This window comes from Quercus robur, chromosome 8 (genome assembly GCF_932294415.1).
Source record: "Quercus robur chromosome 8, dhQueRobu3.1, whole genome shotgun sequence".
NCBI lineage: Eukaryota > Viridiplantae > Streptophyta > Magnoliopsida > Fagales > Fagaceae > Quercus > Quercus robur.
In genome coordinates this window covers 33,785,047-33,801,939 of record NC_065541.1, presented here as the reverse complement: position 1 = coordinate 33,801,939, position 16,893 = coordinate 33,785,047, and positions in this window count along the sequence as shown.

Here is a 16,893-nt window from a genome sequence, read left to right as displayed (position 1 = left end):
TGGGTGATCGGTGTTTAGGTGTGGTGTGGAGATTGGCGTTGGGTTGTGGGTTTGCTATGGGTTTTGTTTGGGTGTGGTGTGGAGAGGGTGGTGTTGATGGTCTAGGTGTTTTTTATTTTATTTTATTTATTTTTGTGTTGATGGTAGATTATGGGTTGTTGGTGGTGGTAGTGTCAAGTGTACGTAGTGCAGCGGTGGTGGGAACGTGGTGATGGTGGTTTTAGTAAAATTTGTGGTTGTTGTTGAACAGAAAGAATGAGAGAGAAAAAATAAATAATGTGTTATATGGTAAGTAATGGTGATTGGGGGATATATTATTTTATTGTGTAGAAATATTATTTTAATGAGTAGAATAGGAAAATAAAAGTTGGGATGTTGAGAGTGTTGTAAAATGGTATGGTATAAATGATAAAATAGGTTTTGAGATGGTAAAATAGAATAGTTTGTAGATATCGGATGTGAATGCTCTAACAGTCTCCCACATCATAGTTATAAAAAGTAAAACTGTTAGACAATTAAAGATTAGTGGTATCTTTGGTCTCCTCTCTCTTTTTCTGTCTGAGTACAGGGTTAGGTTAATAGGTAGGGGACAATATTTTACTTTTGTGATCGGTCTTTTCAATCTCTAGCTAGGAAATGAAAAATGAAACCAAAAACAATAATAATAAGAGTAAATTGGTGGGTTCTAGTTAGTTTAACTAATAAAGTCTTTGATAGTTGAATAAGAAATCTGGAGTTCAATCTTTGCCTACACCAAAAACCGATTGGTGTTTTGGTCTGATGATAAAGAACTATCATTATAAACGGACGCCATTGATTGAAATTCTCTTAAAAAAAAAAAAAAAGTAAACCACAACTATTTTTATAACTTTACAATAATTTGTTCACATAATGACTTGTGTGAGTAGTGGAACTGTGAATTTCATATGAACTCACTATTTTTTTTATCTCTTAGAGCAACCGCATCAGTCCGTGCAAAATTCTTGTCTATTTTTCAAAAAAAAAAAAAAAAAAAAAACTACTTTTTCTATTTTACACACCCATTTTTACAAAACACCCACATCAGTTTGTCTATTCTACCATCTATTTTATTTAAATAATCATTTTCCTCACTTTTTTATATATTTTTTATTTTATCTCAAACTCTCTCTCTCCAGTCACGAGACACTCTCTGAAACTCCGATCCAAGCACGGCGAAAAGAACTCCGATCCAAGCACAACGAGAAACTCTTCTCTTTGAAACTCTGATCCAAGCCCCAATGCTCGCCAATCCACAAGCACCGATCCGCCATAAGTGCCGATCCACAAGTGTTGATCCGCCACAAGCACCAATCTACAAGCACCAATCCACTCTCTCTGTCTCTGTTGGTGTGTTCATGTGTGGGTGTGTTTGGTTTTGTGGTGTCTGTGGTTGATTTTTGATTTTTGTGGTTGATTTTTTATTTTGTGCCTGTGGGAGTGCGCGTATCAGAGGAAGAAGAAGATGATGAGGGAGAGAAGATGCGTTGGTTTTGTAGATGGAGAAGAGAGAGAAAAAAGGATTAAAATTAGAAATTATTAAAATAACGTATAGAAGAGCTACAGTAACCGTGCATATGCTCGGTTATTGTAACACTTGTGCATTTATGTACAATTTTATACCCACTGATGTGGGTGTTTTTTTTTGTCAAAATATGTTAAATGAGCTACTTTTTGTATTTTGCAAGATTTTGCAACCACTAATGCGATTGCTCTTACAAGTCGTCATGTAGTCAAATTGTGGCTAAAATTATGGAAGTTTTTGTGATATAGACTTACTCTAATAATAATTGCCAAATAGTAGCTGTCTCCCACAAACTTGCTTTTTTTTTTTTTTTTTTTTGACAAAGTTTAGTTATAAAAGTTTACTTAGTATCTTTTTATTGGAAGTGAATTTTGATAAATTCACCATTAGATGGCATATTCTTTTTATATTCTCCATACTTGTAAAATTTCTAGAAAATTGAAGATCAATAGCTATGTCATTAATAAATTTTTTTTTTTTTTTTTTGAAACTCAATAAATTGTTTAAATTGCAAGTTTTTGTAATTTAAAATTATGCATAAAATATAAACTTATAGATCATATAGTAAATAATATTTGATTGACACAAAATTTGATATGTGTATTAAGAGAGTAAAAAACATGCAATTCAATGATTAGATTTTCAAAATATGTAGTAATGTTTATTTTATTAAGTAAGGTTGTAGCACAATTTTGTAGCTAAATTTTATCATTTTTTTTTACTGTTCACAAACTAGCACTTAGAGTATTCACACCGGTAGAGCTAAAAATTTTAGTATTTACCACTTCAAAAAGCTATTTTATCTATTTTAACACACAATTTCACTTCACACCCATGCATCAATGCTCTTATTTTTGCCATCAGCCAAACCCTATTTATTTTTTTATTAATTTGTTTCTCACTTCCTCTCTCTTCCTCTCTACCACCAACGGTGATGTTCTAAGAGTTATAGAAAAATACTAGCACAAAAGAGTGTGATCTTAGATATTTTCCATTAAAAAAAAAAAAAAAACTACAAGCACTACCAAAAAAGTTACAAACTTTTTCACATTCTACCCATAGGTGAAATTTTGGTGTAGTCAAGAGTCTTGTGGCCTAATAATTTTGTTGCTGTTTCCAATTAAGATATTAAGCATTCAAATTCTTTCTTCTTGTTGTAATTATCAAGTTATCAAAAAAAAAAAAAAAATCTCTCATGTCAAGAGACTTCTCTTTTTATTGCTCTAAGTTTGGATGAGATGAATTCTTGTGTAATAGATGTAAAAAATTCGATGATTTTTGCCATACTTGTAACATTACTAAAAATCTCGATATGCAATTTCACATGTTATTCTTCTAATATATATTTTTCAATTGAATTATATTTTATTCTACATCCAAACCATCCATTAGAATCTTCGTACATCATATTTTCTTTATACATAAAATAAAGAATTTCATATACAAACACAATCATAATAAATGCCTTATGCGCCAAGAACTTGAAAGCTCTAGCACCTCATGGTATTTATAATGAAGACATTTAGGGTTTAAATCCCCTCAACCCTATTGTAACTACTGAATTATCAAAATAAATAAACTCCTAATTCTATAATATATACTTTTTATATACAAACACAATCATAATTAATGTCTTTTAATAACTATCATAATTATCAAATTTCAGCCAAAGGCCTTGTAGTTGAATTGGCACCTCCCCATGCACAAAGTGCTTAGGGGTCTAGGAGGGAAATGGTTCGAGTTGTGGGGTTAGCAGCATTTTGTAATTATCTCTCAAAAAAAAAAAAATCAAATTTCATAGTTAGACAAAAAATAAAATGAGATCTCACAATTTTTATGTGATTATTTTTGTAGGGACACGACTCTTAAACGGCCCAACAACGACGTTGAGCTCGCGCGTGAAAGGTCCCCCACAATAATATTTGTAGAGAGTGGGCTTGAAAGGCTAGCGTTGGGTCACGGGGCGTTAGTACAGGCCGGACCTTAGATAAACCTAGACTAGAAAAGGCTTTAGTCCGGATATCCAAGCCCAATAACTTTATAAATTGAGGGATTGGACTCCTCGGATCAAGTCCGAGGAGCACTAGTGTTTTTTTCCGGTTACCCGTCGAGGGGTTTTCCATGGTGGAGCGCATATATTATCCGGGCATTCTCATTCCTGGAGTTTTTTCCAGGAAATGAGATGGGGCTCCCCTCCTAATTAGTTTACCTTTCCTTTTATACTAGCCTACGTTTGTTGTCCCTCGTCCACGTGTAGGGTCAGTTTTTCCAAGACTGATATTTGTCCCGTCAATCCCATCCCAGCATTGTTGGGCATGGTTAATAAAGCCTAAGAATCCGGTTCTGTTAGGTGCGATGTCATATCAATGAGGGGTATTAAGGACAATTTCCCCGAGATATTTTCTGATCTTTTAAGTTTGCTTGTATGCCACTTTCATCAATGAGACTTTGGGTCTGCCGAGGACTAAGCTGTCCTCGGCCGTATCTTCGAGCCCCTTTGGGCTTAATATTTTTGGGCTTGGACCCTGGCCTCGTTCAGTTTGGGGTCTGTGGACTCCCCATAAGCGAGCGGGCCGAACCCCCAAACTATTGGGCCCCACATTAGCCCCTCAAAACCCTGCTGTCCAACGTCTTGGTTGGAAAGATGGGTTTTGATAATACCAAGCCTTTACTGCGGTTCATTTAATTCAACCCTTGACCAACGTTGGCGACTCTTCACCTCCCCGAGGAATGCGCCGGTCTACAAGACGTTTCCCTCAATCTACGCGTGATGCGTTTATGCCGTTTGGTTATTCAAAGCACGCCTTTAATGTCTTCCTTTTACGAGACCTTCCAGATCTAACGGTTACTGACAGCGTGAGGAACGAAACGGATGTACATTTATCTGCAGATTTCCTTGGGGATTAGAACGTGTTACGTACCCTTGTCTTCCTCCCCTATATAAAGAGAGAAGACAAAAGGTGATTCTCTCATATTCGAACCCCTCAGGCTCTTTCCCAAGTTCACTTCTTTCCTCTGGTTATACCCTATCCAATAATATGTCCATCATAGCAGTCAGCCATGAATAAGCCCTTCCTTCCCCAGAAACGCCATGTCCTAACAAAACTTGAGATGGCTCGGTCGGGGCAAGGGTGGCGGAGACTCAAGATTTGCCTCCCCACTCTTTTAGCCAAAATCCGAAGCAGGGACTCGTCACATCTCACTTCCGGTGTGACTGAGTTGAAAACCTCCATTATCATCTCCACCCGCTCTCTCATGAGCATACCTAATATGGCTCCAGTGTGCTAAGAGTTAGGATTGAGGCAGGGACTAAATGCCCTTGCTTCTTCCTCTCTTTGTTCACTGGCGTCATCCTTTGATTCCCCTTCTCCCTCTTTTGCTCCTTTCTATTTTCTTCATCTCTTCCCTCTTCTTCTCCTCCTTCCTGCTCATGTCCTCCATCTTCTTTTCCCTTTGCTCTCCTCAGCGACAAGAGCTTGCTGAAGTGCTTCCATGTGTTCCAATTCTTCTTCCTTCTCCTTCTCCTTTTCTATATATGGCTCTTCTTCTGATATGAGCAGTACTGAGGCAAAGATTTTAGAGAGACTTTGAAGGCGAGTTTAAAGGACACCTGACGGTTTACTTATCTGTATTACGGATGTTATTACTGCTTCGGCAGTTCATTTTTTGTATAGGCTTGCTTAAGCCCTTCCTTGTACGTTGTAATAATTTTTTATATTAATAAAAGTTACTGTTATTCTATTTCGCATGTTCTGTTTATATGTTTTAATAAATTTGCAAGCTCTGCTCGGCACAGTAGTATAGCATTTGAACCAATGACAACTAAGGCCAAAATACTCGCTAATAAAAAGACGCCATAATAACTTTAACAAAATTATTATTCGACATAACAATCCGACCAGTGAAGAACGAGACTTACCTTAAAATTAGTCGAGATGGGGACTAAGTGTTCGATAAGGTGTAAGAAGTAGTTATCCGAGGACATGTCACCCTCCCAATGAACAATTTCCTTAGGCTAACGATCATCAGTTCGTTTCACCATCTTCTTAACACACTGGCCTTAACTTTTTCCCGTATTTGAGCCGAGAAACTTCTCCATCCGAGCAGTTGATTTCCCAAAAGGCCTGAGTCCGAGGATTTCGCAAAGCCTGGGTTTTATTTAAAACTTACGCTTTTTCTTTTATGTACTTGGCTTCCCTATAGACTTGAGTCCGAGGACCATGCAAGCCCTAGGTTCTGTCCAAAACTTTTATGTCCTTGGTTTCCCCATAGGCTTGAGTCCGAGGATCATACAAGTCCCAGGTTCTGTCCAAGACTTTTATGTCCTTGGTTTTCCCATAGACTTGAGTCCGAGGACCATACAAGTCCTAGGTTCTGTCCAAAAACTCTTCGAGTTCAGATTCTCCCTTTCATCAGGCATTTCATAAGGCGCCGAGCAGGGGTTGTCCTCGGTAACGGCTATTTCTCGGCGTGGGCCGCAGTCCCTGGGCCCTCACGCAGAGCGGGCCTGGGCCGCGAATCCACTTAGCCCATGAATTAAGAGATATTTCTGCAACCTCTGGCCACGCGGTACTCTCTGATGTCACAATGATCGAGGTGCGCCTTTACGAGGCTTCTTTAATCTTGTGGTTGCAGTTGATGTTGGAAGTTGAGCCAGAACTGTTTTGTCTGTAGCGTACCTTGGGATGCTGCGTGAGTTGACTGCCACCACCTTATCTTTTCAAATAAACAGGAGGGAGAGAAAGTCGCTTTATATACGCACAAATCCTTCAGTTTTCTCCCATATCACAACTCCCACATCCGGAGCTCTCCTCCCTTAGCACAACATGTTTAAGGCAAGGGTTGGGAAGAAAGAACTCTCTCCGCCGCAGAAGCACCGTGTCCTCATGAGACTCAAAGTAGTAAGGTATGGGCACAGGAAGCATAAGTTCAGGAGAATACTCCATTTCGACCGAGGGGGAAGGGTGTCTCTCCCTCTTTTAGTCAAAATCCGAAGCAGGTTCTATCCATGCCAGAATTTTGGTGTGGCAGAAGAAAGATTTTCCGCCATCAGCGCCTCTGCTTTGCGGCAGGCGAATATTTAGGGAAAGCCCCTCAACCTCCCACTCCCTGCACCTTTCCTTCAGCGGTGTCAGGCTCAAGTTGGGTCCCTTTTGCTGTTTGAGTTGTGGGCACGTGAAAGCATTGAGGAAGAATAAGGTCTTGGAGCTGTAGCCAACCTCTCCTCTGATCTACTTCCTCAGCTTTATTTTATTCTCTTGCATCTTCCTTTCTTTTTGGTTATGTAGTGAGCTTTGGCATAAACTGATTCTAGCTTTTCATTGTATGTTGTACTATTTCTTTGTTTTAATAAGAATAGAAATTTCTTTACTTGTTTTGAATACTGTTTCTTTGACAACACTACTTCGTGAATGGGTGTGCCCTATGTGTGTGTTTCTTCAAGAATATTTAGAGCAAAATAGCTTGAAACATAATCCAACTAACTCCAATCTACCAATACTATCAGGCATTATATCGATAGTTCATAGTAAATCAAATTTAGGAAACTAACCGAGATAACAGTTGAATGTTCTGTGATAAGTGCGTGAATACCGTCTAAGTCTGATAATCTCTAAATAATCCATCCGGGCAGTCGACTGGGAAGCGGGGAACTCCGATTGTTCTTTTGTGTACTTGGTTTCCCCATAGGCTTGGGTCCGAGGACCATGAAAGGCCTTGGTTCTGTCCAAAACTCGTAAGATTTCTTCTTTGTACTTGGTTTCCCCATAGGCTTGGGTCCGAGGACCATACAAGGCCTTGGTTCTGTCCAAAACTTGTAAGATTTCTTCTTTGTACTTGGTTTCCCCATAGGCTTGGGTCCGAGGACCATGCAAGGCCTTGGTTCTGTCCAAAACTTGTAAGATTTCTTGTTTGTACTTGGTTTCCCCATAGGCTTGGGTCCGAGGACCATGCAAGGCCTTGGTTCTGTCCAAAACTTGTAAGATTTCTTGTTTGTACTTGGTTTCCCCATAGGCTTGGGTCCGAGGACCATGCAAGGCCTTGGTTCTGTCCAAAACTTGTAAGATTTCTTGTTTGTACTTGGTTTCCCCATAGGCTTGGGTCCGAGGACCATGCAAGGCCTTGGTTCTGTCCAAAACTTGTAAGATTTCTTGTTTGTACTTGGTTTCCCCATAGGCTTGGGTCCGAGGACCATGCAAGGCCTTGGTTCTGTCCAAAACTTGTAAGATTTCTTGTTTGTACTTGGTTTCCCCATAGGCTTGGGTCCAAGGACCATGCAAGGCCTTGGATCTGTCCAAAACTTGTAAGATTTCTTGTTTGTACTTGGTTTCCCCATAGGCTTGGGTCCGAGGACCATGCAAGGCCTTGGTTCTGTCCAAAACTTGTAAGATTTCTTGTTTGTACTTGGTTTCCCCATAGGCTTGGGTCCGAGGACCATGCAAGGCCTTGGTTCTGTCCAACACTTGTAAGATTTCTTGTTTGTACTTGGTTTCCCCATAGGCTTGGGTCCGAGGACCATGCAAGGCCTTGGTTCTGTCCAAAACTTGTAAGATTTCTTCTTTGTACTTGGTTTCCCCATAGGCTTGGGTCCGAGGACTATGTAAGGCCTTGGTTCTGTCCAAAACTTGTAAGATTTCTTGTTTGTACTTGGTTTCCCCATAGGCTTGGGTCCGAGGAACATGCAAGGCCTTGGTTCTGTCCAAAACTTGTAAGATTTCTTCTTTGTACTTGGTTTCCCCATAGGCTTGGGTCCGAGGACCATGCAAGGCCTTGGTTCTGTCCAAAACTTGTAAGATTTCTTCTTTGTACTTGGTTTCCCCATAGGCTTGGGTCCGAGGACCATGCAAGGCCTTGGTTCTGTCCAAAACTTGTAAGATTTCTTGTTTGTACTTGGTTTCCCCATAGGCTTGGGTCCGAGGACCATGCAAGGCCTTGGTTCTGTCCAAAACTTGTAAGATTTCTTCTTTGTACTTTTTTTATACTCATTTATTTTTCGAAGGTTAACCCCTAGGCCAGGGAGGGGAGAGTTGGCTCGAGGCCGGAAGCCCCTAGAGCTGCCCGCGTCGTTAGCAGTGCAAGGCGTAGCCCCTAGCAGAAGCTTATGGCGGAGCAATGACTGCACGTCGCCGGAGATGGGAAAAGCTCATGAATCTCTACTTGCTAAAGAGCTGACTCATGCGCCACCCGTGCCAACGCGCAAGCCTTCCCACAGACGGCGCCAATTGTAGGGACACAACTCTTAAACGGCCCAACAACGACGTTGAGCTCGCGCGTGAAAGGTCCCCCACAATAATATTTGTAGAGAGTGGGCTTGAAAGGCTAGCGTTGGGTCACGGGGCGTTAGTACAGGCCAGACCTTAGATAAACCTAGACTAGAAAAGGCTTTAGTCCGGATATCCAAGCCCAATAACTTTATAAATTGAGGGATTGGACTCCTCGGATCAAGTCCGAGGAGCACTAGTGTTTTTCTCCGGTTACCCGTCGAGGGGTTTTCCATGGTGGAGCGCATATATTATCCGGGCATTCTCATTCCTGGAGTTTTTTCCAGGAAATGAGATGGGGCTCCCCTCCTAATTAGTTTACCTTTCCTTTTATACTAGCCTACGTTTGTTGTCCCTCGTCCACGTGTAGGGTCAGTTTTTCCAGAGCATTGTTGGGCATGGTTAATAAAGCCTAAGAATCCGGTTCTGTTAGGTGCGATGTCATATCAATGAGGGGTATTAAGGACAATTTCCCCGAGATATTTTCTGATCTTTTAAGTTTGCTTGTATGCCACTTTCATCAATGAGACTTTGGGTCTGCCGAGGACTAAGCTGTCCTCGGCCGTATCTTCGGGCCCCTTTGGGCTTAATATTTTTGGGCTTGGACCCTGGCCTCCTTCAGTTTGGAGTCTGTGGACTCCCCATAAGCGAGCGGGCCGAACCCCCAAACTATTGGGCCCCACAATTTTAATATATATTTTAATTTTTTTAGAAGAATATGTATATTTTAATTGAATTTAAATTATGTTCTATATATAAGTCATCCATTAAAATCTTGACATTATATTTTCTTCTAATAATTTCTCAAATATATAGCTCCATATACAAGCGCAATAATAATAAATATCAAATGTTTATATAGTTCCACATACAAACATAATTATAATAAATACTTATTAATAATTATCAAATTTCATCTTTAGATTAACAAATAAAAGAAAAAAAAAATTCATTTTATTATGTTAAACTTTTTTGTGCACTATATGAGTTAGCACTAGTTCTTATAAAATGGTCTAGCACTCTGGTAAAGTTTAAATTTCTTATCGTAATCAATCAATTATATATATATATATATATATATATGTATGTATTGGAGTTGCAAAACATTCATTTAAATGGGTATTGTTTATTGTCTTTTGTTACTTTCCAATAAAGTAAGATCCACTCAATTCCTTATTAACTAGTACGACATATTCCCTTGTTAAAATACTAGTAGTAATTTCAAGAGTTTGCCCAAGTGGAAATCTACCCTTTTTTATTGTCGAGGGAGACTCGGAGGTGGTTATTTCAGCCTTAAGAAGTAAAGAGGAGTCTCTATCTTCTTTTGGTCACTTAATTTCTTCTATTAAGCATTATTTAGTTTCTTGTAATTGTGTTTCTTTTTTTCACATCCGTAGGTCAGGAAACTCAGTTGCTCATTTTTTAGCAAAACACGCAAAAACTATTGATGGTGTTTCTGTGTGGATGGAGGATGTTCCACCACAAGTTGCTGATGTACTTTTAGCCGATTTTGGCTGATTTTAGTTTATAAAATTTGAAGCCGGATTCTCAAAGTGGAAATCAAACGTCTTTTGCTCTTGTTATAGAAAATTTCATAATAATTTTTATAACGGGTTGATTTGTCAAGTTTTTATTTGTTTTTATCTTAACCCACTTGTGACGTTGGTTTTTTACCTTCCACTAACAATATGCTACATATGCAGTAGTGTGAAATTTTTGTGCCTGTAGATCTATTACTAGTTTAGCCACATGGCATGAATGAAAGAATGAAATGTGGAGTGCACATATCTCCATATACTTTTGGACCGCCTGCCTGATCCTTAAAGGATAAATGGCATGTAGCATGTGCACATTTATGGGCCTGAAAAGCAATAATGAACTGTGAAAGTATGGGCCCTCAGCATCCCATTGAGGGGCTGACCAAGAACTCCCACAACAAGGATAAACCCGAGATTTTCACCCACACCTCCCAAAAAAAAGGCAAAAAGAAAATGAAAAAAAGAAGAATTTTTTTATTAAAAAAAAAGAAAAACCCATTTTTCTCTTTGATGTGGAATTATTAATTAAAATTGATGTATTTAATTTTTTTCTAATATTTATTTTCAATTGATAATATGACTAATCTATTTAATTATATTCTAAATGATCATTTTTAAGTAGGATTTTATTATTTTTAATTTTGAAAAATTTTAATATACATTAACCTAATCATACGCGCTCTACGCATATAATGAGACTCTTTTTTTTAGGTAGTTTTTTTTTTTATTATTATTTTTTCCTTAGAATATAGGGTAGTTTTGGTTGTGTAGATGGGGGGTAGTGGAAAGTTTTATAGAATACGGGATAGTTTTATAAACATGAGTAGGTTTTTTGTTTTTAATTTTTTTCAATTTACGATTTTAACCTCATTTTTATGTTTTAGGAATAAGGATAAGTTAATTAAATTATGGGTATTTTTGGAAGTTAAAAAGAGAATAAATAACTCTCTTTATCCTCTTAATATAAAAATATAAAGATAAAGATAAATAACTTTAACAAGTACTATTATATTACATATTTAACCATCATTATGATTATTTTCGTTGGTATATTCTTGTTATATTATAATCTAATTTTTTTTTAATGAATTTCTTATTCATTTGTGAATCTATAATTTTCATCTAAATATTTTGTCAATTTTTTATATTTCAAATAAAAAATTCATCAAGAAAACATATTTGATATTTAATCAATTTTTTTTTTTAAATTTTCATACCATATTGATATTTTTCTAGTAGACATCTATGATTAGAAAAATATTTTTTTAAAAAAATTATCTATGATATGTAAATCTCTAATAAGACAATAATAAAAAAAATTTAAATCATAGAAGAATATAATTTATTTTAACAATATAATCACTCAATAGCCTTAACATGCTCAAAGAAAGATGGATTCAACACATAATTGGATACTTAAACCAATATTAATTTCATCTAGAGAATTGACTAAATTGCAAATTACACCTTAACGTTTGGGGTAATTTTCATTTTATCCTCTCAAGTTTCAAAGTTTGAACCACTCCCCTAATGTTACATGGTGTTTAGATTTACTTCCTTCTATCTATATCCGTTAATGATGTGTGATGAGTCCAGAAAAATCATTAAGGTCGTCACCTTAATGGACGACCTCATGTCATTAGTAGGCCATCGAAGCAAAAGATGTAACCATTCAATCACATTCAACACATTAAAAGACAGCCATTACTTGTTGGCCTTAAACTCCCATCAAGACAATGACCGTTACACTCCTAAAAATAATCACCTACAATTATGTTCAATAGCAGCCTAAGTCATCTATAAAAGCAAAATTTGCCTCACTTGCTAAGGTACGTCAAAAATGACTACAAAACATTATCTATATACAAAATATATAGGCTGATACTAACTTAAGTATTGGAGGCTCTCCCACTGGGCACAACTCGGTGGTCTCTTTGATCAACTCTGTTTTTCTTGCGGATCTCACAAGATTGTCAAAAGCTCTAGATTGGACGAGTGACCCAACTGACAATTTTTGACACCATTAATGTGTATGTTAAATGCCAAATCATTTCAATACGATGTACTTTTAATGCAGTTAAAACGAGTCATTTTGTCAATGCCAAATAGTTTTTTTTTTCTTTTTATTTTACATTCTTCATCCTATTTTTCCTTTTTGGTTTTTGTCTTGCCTAAATTTTCTCATTTTCCTATAAAAATCAAATAAATTTTTTTTTGAAAACAAATACACACTAAAATTAGATAAAAAAATAATTCACCTCCATAAATCTCATCGTCATTGAACATGATCTCATTCTTTCTTTAGAATTAGTCAAATGAGGTTCAACTTCAGACCCAACACCCTTAGGCCTCGTTTGGGAGGAGGGAATGGAATGGAATGGAAAGGAATGAAAAGAATCATTTTAGAATATTCTTCCATTCCCTTGTTTGGGAGTTTTAATGGAGGGAATGGAAAGCTCATTCCCTTGTTTGGGAGTTTAAGTGGGAGGGAATGGAATGGATAGGAGGGAACACTCATTCCTCTCTATTCCCTTAAAACCTCAAATTTTCATTCCCCCCAAAATTGGGAGGAATGGGAGGGAATGGAATTAGATTTAATGATTTTTTTACTAAAACTCCCAAAATACCCTTATATATTCAACTCTTTATTTTAAAATAGGGGTCTAATAGTAATATTATCAGAAAATGATTCCATTCCATTCCCTCCATGTTGCTCCCAAACAAGATTAGTTACATTCCATTCCTTTCCATTCCTTTATTTTAAAACATCCAAACAAGGTTACTTAATCCCATTCCATTATTTTCCATTCCTTTCCCTTACTTAAATTTAGTTCATTCCATTCCATTCCTTTCCATTCCCTTATAATCATTCCATTCCATTCTATTCCATTCCCTTATAAACTCCCAAACGGAGCCTTTAATCGAAATCTAAATCAAACCTTTAAACCTAGAACCTTGATTGAAACCCAACCATGAAAACCCTAATACCAAATCAAACCTTCACACACCCCTCCCAAACCCCTTGATTGAAACCAACTAGGGTTCTTTAGTAGTGTTCACCTTGTTAATTTGTAATTACTTGATTAACAAATCTTAGAGGCAGCCATGAGAAATGCTGGTGGAAGCTATAGTGTACTGCTCCTCCTCTGATGTGGCCAATTAATCTGCCTTCATATGGTATTGATAGCGTACTACCAGCACAGAGAAGCCTCTAACGGTCATTCTTTTCTTGAGGAAAAAAAAAAAAAACTTTTCCTACAACTATTACCGTGATCAAGTAAAAATTCAAGAACTGTTAACCTGAGTATAGCATCAAATTATTTTTATATCAATGAGAGAGACAAAAGAGTAAATAATAAAACCATATAACATAAATTTTAGACATATATTAAGGTGGGTTGAGTCAGGGTTAAGTGGATTTGTGAATCAACTAACCCGTATCTGATCCAACTCCTATATATTAAAAAAAAAAAAAAATGGCAATCTGACTCAATCTATCAACCCCTAAAAATTGAGAAGGTTGGATTAAATTTTGTCAGTTTTTGTGAATTGGTGGCTTGATTGCATACCCCTACTTTTGGGGGAAAAATAAAAGTTACCCAAAGCTTGAATGGTGTAATTTATAATTTAGAATGAAGAATCAAATATCATAGTTTAGGAATCAATTTTAACACCTTAACTTTCCATACCACTAACTTGCGTCGAATTTGGCACCTCAGTATTTGTTCCAACCAAAGAAGGTGGCAAACTGTCCATGCGTTATCGGTTTGGGTTAGATGGTTGAGTTGGTCAGATCCATGAGTCATCCTACGTAGACATGTGCATTTATGGGGAGAAAATGGGCAAATGCCCCTTTCAAAATTTTTTTTTAGCATTTTGCTCAATTTTCTAAACTAATTAAAGAAATGCCTCTGTTATAACTCGATTGTCCAAAAATCGAGTTTCAAAACGCCATTATAGGGTCCTGAAAACGTCACTATAGGTTTGGGGCGATTAAACTTTTTTTTTTAAAGTTTTTTTTGCATGGAACTCAAGTTCATGGAGCTCGAGTTCCAAAACGCCACTATAGGGTTTTAAAGCGTCACTATAGGGTTTCTTAAAACGCCACTATAGGGCTCTAGAATTTTTTTTTTTTATTTTTTTTATTTTTAGTTTGTTATAACTCGATTGTCCAAAAATTAAGTTTTATGGTAGAAACTCGATTTTAAAAAAATCGAGTTTCAAAATAGGAGCATTTCCCTAATTAGTTTAGAAAATGGGGCAAAATGCTAGATTTTTATTTTTTTTGAAAGGGGCATTTGCCCATTTTGGCCGCATTTATGGGTATACCTTTCAAGAGGAGCATATACTCATTTTCAAAATAAATAAAAACTCTAGATCTCACTTGTGCATTCCACTTTATACTCTTTACCAATCACAATTTACCACACATATTTTTTTCTTTTCTTATAAAATAATAAAAGTTTAAAATTAAAAAAGAAAAAAGGAGGAGATATAGCATACTGTCGTTAGTAAAGTATAGAGTAGAACATTAAGCCTTGTTTGATTCTAAAAAGTGGTATATTCACTTTTCATTCTCTATTTTTTTATTCAAATTTTAAATTGAATATAGAAAAAATGACACAATTTTACATCTAAGGGTGCTTGGTAAGTTATTTTGAATATATAATTTGGTATAAAATTTATCATACTTGGTTTGATATTGTTTTCTATTTTAACAAGAAGTTACTTTTTTTTTTTCACTTACACACACTCAAATCAATTAGGTGGGGCCTTTTGCGTTTTCACAATATTTATGGAATTGTAGTTGTATTCATTTTCTATGAAAATGAAAATGTTGAAATGATGTTTTCATTTTTTTTTTTTTTAATTCAAATTCAACTTTTAGAATACAAGTTCTTAAACCAAACTAATTTTTTGTGGTGAATCCCATTGAAAATTGAAATTGAAAACAAAAAACACTATTTTCTTTAGCTAACCAAACAGCTTCTAAGAATTCAAAAAAATATTTTTATTTCTTCAAAACTTATGTCTCAACCAATGTCATTAATGTTATAAAGTATTAAACTTTAATAACTTGCCATGAATAAAATAAAATAAGTAAAAAAAAAAATAAAAAAAAAACTGTCTTGCCAATTGCCACACTTTTTTTAATACTAGGAAGTGGGTAATTACTAAGTGCTCTCGGAATATCATAAATATGTACTCTCTCATTTCACATAATCGTGGATTTCACTAATTAAATTTATGGTAGGACCCACAATTCATGTGAGAGGAAAAAATATACATTTATAGTACTCCCAGAATATTCAATAATTTTTCCAAGAAAGTAGTGTTCCAACCTTTAACCAAACTATTCTACTTTCTCTATATAAAACATCCTAAAAACTCTACCAACTAATAATGTGATGATTCTAAACCTCCAAATTTATGTCTTACAAATCCTTTGAACTCACCACTCGGGTTGTCACATTATCTGCAAGCACAAATGCAATAAAAATATAAAATGAAGAATTTCTAGTCTCTTTTGTGGTTTTTGTAAGTCAAATGACTAAAGTTTTGAAAATAAAGCCTCTAAACGGCCCAATGATGCAAATTAGAAGGAAAAAACAAAACAAAAACTGGTATTTTTAGAGCATCTTTATCCATACATCTTTTTTTTTTTTTTGTTAGGTATCTTTCTCCATACATCTACATCAACTTGAAATTCCTGCCTTTATAGCCAAGGAATGAACCTCGAAATTTCCTAGATTGAGGGTGAAGTTTGTCACCACTCAGAAATTACAATCGACAGCCCAACATCTAACAATCCTACAGAGTACAGACGCGGAGAGAGCCACTCGTAGTCGGCACGGTGCTCCACGAAAAGCTATCATATACTTATATCACATATGCTTGTAGGTTCTCATGGAGCTCACGTGCCACTACTAACAGGCACCAGCTAGTTTAAACTTTAAACAAAAGTAGTAGACATATACTTACCACTCATGATTCAATTTATACTTATATATATGCCTTACGTATTAGAGACAAATCTTTTTGTGACTAGCTACAAAACAAAATATGATGCTGGGATTCGTTACAATTATAAATTAACTATACATAGTTTATTCTATACGAATAGAATAAATTAAAATTTTACAACGAAAATCATCTTTATCAATTCCATTCAAATGGAGCCTACAAATTAATCTATAAAATACAGAAAAGAAAACCATCATCATCCAACCTAGAATAAGTAACATGCACCTATGCATGGGCTTTGTATTCGATGTATTCGAGATCTTTAAGTTGCTCTACAACATATATTATTCCACAAATTTTTGTCACAATTCTAACTTAACGTGGCAGGTTGAGTAGGTTGAGAGTGATTGCGTATTACTTACATATAAATTTACTGTTTTTTCTTCACTACTCACATTTGCTACGTCATAATTGTGATAAATAAGTTGTACAATAATTGAGTAATAATGTTATTATTTATATATAAATCTACAATTTTTTCTTCACTACTCACATTTTGCTACATCATAATTGTGAGAAATAAATTGTA